General features: G+C 50.5%; 1 protein-coding gene across 1 annotated transcript in view; it reads right to left on the bottom strand.

Moving 5' to 3' along the window:
* The window catches only part of LOC142257819 (angiopoietin-related protein 5-like), a 41,150-nt gene extending 35,096 nt beyond the window's left edge, over positions 1 to 6,054 (bottom strand). Inside the window, exon 1 of the mRNA XM_075330051.1 lies at positions 5,779 to 6,054. The gene's annotated coding sequence lies outside the window, so the exon portion shown is untranslated. The remainder of the gene's footprint in view (positions 1 to 5,778) is intronic.
* Between the last annotated feature and the right edge of the window lie 1,927 nt (positions 6,055 to 7,981).

Genomic DNA, 7,981 nt, shown 5'->3' on the forward strand with positions numbered 1-7,981 from the left:
AGCCCAACAGGCCAAAGCCCTGAAATGGAGGAGTAAAGGAAAGTAAGAAGTCAGCAGTTAGAAAGTTAAAGTTTTGAAAAGTTTGTTTTGCAACGTTTACGTTTAAGCATGTGCCCACAAAAACTATTGTGAGAAGAACCATAAACCTTAAGGCTATGAACTGGCTATAGCCACAAACTCTCGCAGTGTAAATAGTTACACCAAAAGGGCACCACCACCACAGAGTCAGCCTGTTTAGGGGCTTGGCTCGTCTGCAACCAGGAGGAGCCCGTCCGTATATAGGGCCTTGGCTCACCTGCGACCAGAGAGCATGCCTGTTTATGGGGCCTGGCTCTCCACCACAAAGAGGGTACCTGGTCAGCACCAACTGTGGAGGCCGCCTCTACATCCTGCCAGAAGAGGCTGAAGGCGCGGATCCACCAGGCCAGGTATACCCTGAAACCACCAGCCCATGTAAGCCGCCTCTACATCCTGCCAGAAGTGGCTGAAGCCGCGGCCAACGTGAAAGGGTTTTGGGTGGGTTAACGGACTTGTGGGTGGAGGGTGGTGATGTATGGTACCTGGTGCTTTTAAATGTTTTACATGTTTTAATGTTTTATGCATTTTTAAAATGTTGTCTTGCAGCCCGAGGACGTGCTGGTGATAACTAAGGGGGAATGTGGCGCCCCTGACCTGGTCAGGCACCACTGAGTACTGCACCCATGCTGGGGACAGTACAATACAGGTAATCCAGAAGGCTGACCGGGGTGTGGAACACAGGCGCATAGTAATCAGCTCTCACACATGTACCCATGAGAGGACCCCTGGGGATCCCAGGAGGGGGAAAAGCCTTGACCTTCACTGGAATAGTGGAGGGGGCCAAAAGCCTCCATCTCCTCTCAAGGGGTGTGGTAAGAGAATCTGGTTGCTAGGTGGCGTAGGCAAGAACAGGAGAGGAGGGGCAGTGAGTCAGTTAGAGCAGAACTCCTTAGGGCTCAGTGAGGAGCAGACCTGTGGGGCTGTTGCTGTCTAACAGCGCCCGCGCAGTGGCTACTGACGGGGGAGAACGGTCAACTAGGAGGGCTACCCGAAATCCATCTTCAGCTAAAGAGAGAGCACGGAGTGGGAAGTAAGGAGACTGCTAGAGAGTACCAGGCCCAAACGGGCGGCAGATCCCGAAGCGGAGATAGATCCAGCTGTCTTTTGCTAAACCTGCCGGTGTGGGGCTCTCAAAGCCCACGCCACAACACCACGAAAGCCGCAGCCACGTAGCCACAGTTAGGGCCCATAGCTCACAGGAGGCAAGAAGCTGGAGTGATCTGGCCCAGGCAACAAGCACACGGCAAACGAAGGGGAGTGAGGCTTCAGCAACTTCCCTGGGTGACCCCCATAGGGACTCAAAGTCGGGGTCACCCCAAACCACCAAGGGCTAAGGAAGGCGAGTTAGTAGTCACCCTCACAAGTCAGCCTGAAGGACACCTGGTTCCCGCCTGGTTCATCCCAGCTACGCCCGGGTTACTCACCCTGCCACCTGAAGTGAGTAAAAACCCTGAAAGACATTCTGCCTGTGTGGAGTTATTCTGCGCCTTGTGGTACTACGCACCTACCTCGGGCCCTGGGGCTTGCCTCACTCTCAGGAGGCTATTCCAACTAACTGCACATACCATCAGCCCCAGGCGACCCTCAACCTGCAGTGGCGGTCCCTACTGGCCGCAATACTGAGAGTGGCGTCACGACAAGAAGAAGATCTCCTACCTGTGACCAGATCCAGCTACGTGGAGTCCCTGAAGGTAATGCACCGACACAACACCTGTGGGGCTTCACACATGCTCAGTAGCCTGAACTGAGGACTTAGTCTCAGACATAACACAATCAGGCTGAGCATGCTCACTAGGCAAAACACCGGTCTTAGACTCTGGCTGGGGTAAATCGGCGCACGTATGCGCACTAGCTGCCTCTCCACACTTAGACGTGGTGGAAGGAGCAGCCAACTGGACGACCCGAGGCACGGCCAAGAACGGCAGCCGGCACCTGGGCGCAACAGGAACCGCAGCAGGCTGCTTGCGGCTATGGCAGTGCCGGTTCGTAACAATCTGTGTTATGTATCAGTAAGACCATCACCACCTCACCACCAGCATCTGGCTTCCAAGTCCTGTCCCTCACAGTCATCATTATGTCGTCATCCATGATCCGCCTGACAGCTCTGAGGGGTCATGGTGGACTGAGCTCCTCGTTCTTGAGTATAAAATTGACAGCTTCGTTTTTGATTTTAATATATTTTTTTATATATTTTAGAAGCTAAAATTAAAATAGCCATACAGATAACTATAAGTGAGCTAAATTCGGCGTTATATCCAATGGTACCACTAGGGGGCCACCTCCTATAATGAGAGCTGGAGATATGAAGATTTCGCAGGGTGAGGATCACATGGATATTACAAAATGCCGGACCATATAGTGGGTGTAAAGACTAGTCGTTTATTCGTGACATCTACTACATTATCTGTACTCAGGGAGTTATCACTGTGTTATCTGTGGTGTTACATAGGACTGCAGAATGATTGATTGCTCTCAGTGAGAGAAACAAAATTAAAATTTTGTAGTTGTGATACCTTTTAATGGCCAACTAAAATAAAATATAATGTTATAAAGCAAGCTTTCGAGACATCTCAGGTCTCTTCCTCAGGCATGGTATGACAAAATAGGACTGCAGGTGACATCTACTACATTATCTGTACTCAGAGAGATATCACTGTGTTATCTGTTGTGTTACATAGGACTGCAGGTGACATCTACTACACTATCTGTACTCAGAGAGATATCACTGTGTTATCTGTTGTGTTACATAGGACTGCAGGTGACATCTACTACACTATCTGTACTCAGAGAGATATCACTGTTATCTGTCGTGTTACGTAGGGCTGCAGGTGACATCTACTGCATTATCTGTACTCAGAAAGTTACTACTGTGATATCTGTGCTGTTACATAGGACTGCAGGTGACATCTACTATATTATCACTTTGCAGTACCCACGGGGCAAGGGTTTAACTTTACTCGTCGCTGGGTCGGTGATGTCGGGTCTGGGATGTCACAGGTGGCCCTGCCCGGCTTCGTGGCCCTGAGGTGTACAATAAAAAGGGTTAAAAAATGGAGGATGGGTGATGGGAGTTGTCTTGTGACGCCACCTGAGGTATACGGCCAGGGATTAGCCGCCTCTGCGGTTGCTGTCTTCTGGGGCGGATAGTGTCACAGCTAGGATAGTTCAGCTTCCCGCAGGTGAAGCTAGGCCCCAGGGAGGATGATGGAGGTGGTAGTGGCCGCTGGCGCTGAAGCACGAAGCGATGGCACGAGCAATGAAGGAGTAACACAGCAAATGCAGTTCCAGGTCTTTTACTCACAGTTCGTGGGCTGCCCGGAGGCACCGGTCTCTGCTGCGATTGAGCTCCAGACGATCCTTTGTAAGTCAAAGGTCAGAACCGATGCGGTAGTCTGTGGGCCCTTCCTCTTTGCGCTTTTTAGTGTGGATCCCCATGCCCTGAAGTGCTTGGGGACCCCGGTGTAGTATTACAGTTCCTGTCGCATGTGCAGGTGGCGCGAATCCGCTGTGGGGCCTGACTGCAATCACGACTCCGGACCCAATGTGCCACTGTGCTCCGGGACCTTGTGGTGGCCAAAGAAACATGGAATCCCCCTGTCAGGCAGATTCTGGTGGTCCAACATAGAGTACGTTCCCCCCTAGGGATCTGCACCCTGAACAGCGCCGGTTCCAAGGAAACAATGAAACTCGGAAAAACCCGTTGTTATGGTAACCACCTTTAGCCCAGTTTCAGAGGGAAAGCACCTGAGCTGTGTGTGTGTGTGTGTTATGTAAGTGAAAACCAGTGGTTAACCTCTTCCTTACCCGGGATGATTATTGCACCTTAAGTCAGATGCAATACCCTGTGGCGACTGAGCCTCAGGGGCGCCACATGTACTCAAAGAGATATCACTGTGTTATCTGTGGTGTTACATAGGACTGCAGATGACATCTACTATATTATCTGTACTCAGAGATATCACTGTGTTATCTGTGGTGTTACATAGGACTGCAGGTCACAGCTACACTATCTGTACTCGGAGAGTTATCACTGTGTTATCTATGGTGTTACATAGGAATGCAGGTCACATCTATGTGACGCCCCTGGACTATCAGGTCGTCACAGGGTACTGCACAAGCTGCCCTCCCGTGCAGTATTCCGCCTCCTCCCTCTTGGTTCTGGGTCCCTAACTAAATGGTGTTGCCTCCAACAGCAAATCAGATCCTAGATACACCCTGCACCACACCCACCAGACACACCAGTGGATGGCTTGAGTGGAATAGAGTCGCCCACCTAGGGGGTCAGGGAGGGGAGGAGTGTAGTCAGTAAGTGTGGAGTAGAGCTAGAGAGTAGAAGGAGGCTGGTTGGGAAGTAGCCCTCGAGCTGTGAGGGCTCTAGGTTGCAGACGATGGTCTGGGCCTAGAGGAGTCGGACCCCCGGTCGCAGAGGATTGTGGCGAGGTGCTCGAACCTGTCGAGGAGGACAGCCAGCAGCCTAGCACTATCACTGGTCCGGGACCGAAGGCACGACGGGGTACACGGACTCTAGGTCGGGGAGTAGCTTCAGGCAACCCGACAATTCACCTGAGGAGAACTGAGCCTTTATGATCTATTCCCACCCGCTCCAGAATCGGGGCATTAGCGCAACGAGGGGAATAGGACTTTCCAAATCCAAAACGGTCCAGAAAATCCCAAGCGTGAGACCGGAGAGCAAGCTCCCACACTTAGCCACATTGGGGAGCGAGGCCCGGCTAGTTCCATGCTACCTGGCCATCAAGTTAAAGTCAAACTAAGTGCCAGGAGGCAGGTCACGGATCACCAGGCAGCACCACTTGGGGACAGGACCTGGACGAGGTCCCCTCAGCGGCAGCGGTACCCAGAGACTTGGTTTACCCGGTTGTCAGTTTTTGCTTATGAACTGAGTGAGTACGAGAGTGACCCCTGCACCCCACGGCATCCCACACCGAGTCCTGGGGCATCCCACCTACCCGTGGAGGGTTACAACACCTTGCTGCCCCACTTCATCACCCCGGGTACTCCCAATTGCAGCGGCGGTATTCCCTAAATTACCGTACACCACCAGTGGCGTCACGAACTACATACCGACTCCACTGTAAACATCCCCCTTATATTTGAGTGGCCGCACGAGCCCCAGGTCCGGTGACCCTCGAGCCACAGCGTACCCGTATCTGAGCAGCTCGGCTGCTTACACGGGGGTGGCACATCTACACTATCTTTACTCGGAGAGTTATCACTGTGTTATCTGTGATGTTACATAGGACTGCAGGTGACATACTACATTATCTGTACTCGGAGAGTTATCACTATGTAATCTGTGGTGTTACATGGGACTGCAGGTGACATCTACTACATTATTTTTGCTCAAATAAAGTTGGCAGTCCTGCGTCAGACTACAGGAATGGCTATTTTTGCCGTCTTCCTAGTTCTCAATGAAGTCAGTTCTGAAAAGTTGCCAGGTCTGCCATTAATCAAGTGATTACCGATGACGTGGACGCGGCTGTGGATTATTACTTACCTGCCTGCACTTTACTAACTTTATTTGCAGCTAAACAGTATTGCTACGAGGGTTAATTGGTGTTTCTCCCTTTTCACCGGTAGCACTTGGTGGTCTCCTGTCAGCTACGGGGGCAGAACATTTGGGAGAATTGGTACAGATTGGATAAACCATAAGTAGAAAAGAGAAACAGTAATGGCACTTACCAAAATCTTCTGTCTTTACAGTAGTGTTTCCAGGCTATAACGCACGGCAGGGAGAACAGTATTGTCCCATCACCTCCGGCCACATCACCCAGCACTTCCGTCCAACATTTAAAGAGACAGAAAACTATACAAATGATACTTGTTTCCCTATTACTAAACGTGGATCATACAAAAAAGCTATATAGTAAACACAAAGCAAACATCAACATAAGCACTCCCATCATGGAAGTGATACCGCATGGGCAGCCAGTTCAGCTGCACAGAGACCCACCGAAGAGGGTGGTCCCAACATATCAAGTACATCACACATCCTGTACGGTAACATGTAGATGTGACGCCCTGGGCAAGCCAGGGGTCACAGGTCATCACACCACCACACCCTACACCCCAGCTAGGCACATCTAAGCTAACCCTAAAATCCTTGTTGCCTTCCTCCAGGGGCTGATGTTCACACCAGGGGGTGGGCCAGGTGGTTGGCTCCGCCCACCGAGGAGTTCACAGCCCTGGAGGCGGGAGGAACCAGGCAGATAGAGTTTGGAGGAGGAAGTGAGAGGAGTTAAAGTTTAGCCCAGGCAGGGCTTGAGTGAGGAGTAAACAAGCATTGGAGTAAACAGTGAAGTGGAGAAAAGGAGTAAAAGTGAGAGTAGAAAAGCCTGAAGTTAGTCCGGCTGTGTGCCCGGACAGTGACAGCAAGGTCAGCAAACGGCGGTGATTGTCCGCAGGGGTGACTGCTCGGAGGTTGCTGGAAGGACCGCGGACGGGTAGTGGCCCAGCGGTCTGGAGCAGTATACGAAGGACAGTCAGCACCAGGGCAGGGGCCTCTCGAACCCCGGCAAGGCTAGGAGTCGCCATAATTTGCCAAATCCGTCAGTGAAGGGGACGTCTGTCTCCAAACAACCAAGTCCCGATTGAAGGCAACAGTCCGACCGTTACGGAGAGACACCGCCACCGCCAGGGCACCAGTTTCTCAGGGCCAGCGCCTGCGGGCAAAGTAGGGCTCCTCCGGCCCATATCCAAGCCGGGGAGCGGGTTACCGGTGGGAACCCATCGCAACCATCATCAACATACAGTTAGGTCCAGAAATATTTGGACAGTGACACAAGTTTTGTTATTTTAGCTGTTTACAAAAACATGTTCAGAAATACAATTATATATAATATGGGATGAAAGTGCACACTCCCAGCTGCAATATGAGAGTTTTCACATCCAAATCGGAGAAAGGGTTTAGGAATCATAGCTCTGTAATGCATAGCCTCCTCTTTTTCAAGGGACCAAAAGTAATTGGACAAAGGACTCTAAGGGCTGCAATTAACTCTGAAGGCGTCTCCCTCGTTAACCTGTAATCAATGAAGTAGTTAAAAGGTCTGGGGTTGATTACAGGTGTGTGGTTTTGCATTTGGAAGCTGTTGCTGTGACCAGACAACATGCGGTCTAAGGAACTCTCAATTGAGGTGAAGCAGAACATCCTGAGGCTGAAAAAAAAGATAAAATCCATCAGAGAGATAGCAGACATGCTTGGAGTAGCAAAATCAACAGTCGGGTACATTCTGAGAAAAAAGGAATTGACTGGTGAGCTTGGGAACTCAAAAAGGCCTGGGCGTCCACGGATGACAACAGTGGTGGATGATCCCCGCATACTTTCTTTGGTGAAGAAGAACCCGTTCACAACATCAACTGAAGTCCAGAACACTCTCAGTGAAGTAGGTGTATCTGTCTCTAAGTCAACAGTAAAGAGAAGACTCCATGAAAGTAAATACAAAGGGTTCACATCTAGATGCAAACCATTCATCAATTCCAAAAATAGACAGGCCAGAGTTAAATTTGCTGAAAAACACCTCATGAAGCCAGCTCAGTTCTGGAAAAGTATTCTATGGACAGATGAGACAAAGATCAACCTGTACCAGAATGATGGGAAGAAAAAAGTATGGAGAAGAAAGGGAACGGCACATGATCCAAGGCACACCACATCCTCTGTAAAACATGGTGGAGGCAACGTGATGGCATGGGCATGCATGGCTTTCAATGGCACTGGGTCACTTGTGTTTATTGATGACATAACAGCAGACAAGAGTAGCCGGATGAATTCTGAAGTGTACCGGGATATACTTTCAGCCCAGATTCAGCCAAATGACGCAAAGTTGATCGGACGACGCTTCATAGTACAGATGGACAATGACCCCAAGCATACAGCCAAAGCTACCCA

Source organism: Anomaloglossus baeobatrachus, chromosome 12 (genome assembly GCF_048569485.1).
Source record: "Anomaloglossus baeobatrachus isolate aAnoBae1 chromosome 12, aAnoBae1.hap1, whole genome shotgun sequence".
NCBI lineage: Eukaryota > Metazoa > Chordata > Amphibia > Anura > Aromobatidae > Anomaloglossus > Anomaloglossus baeobatrachus.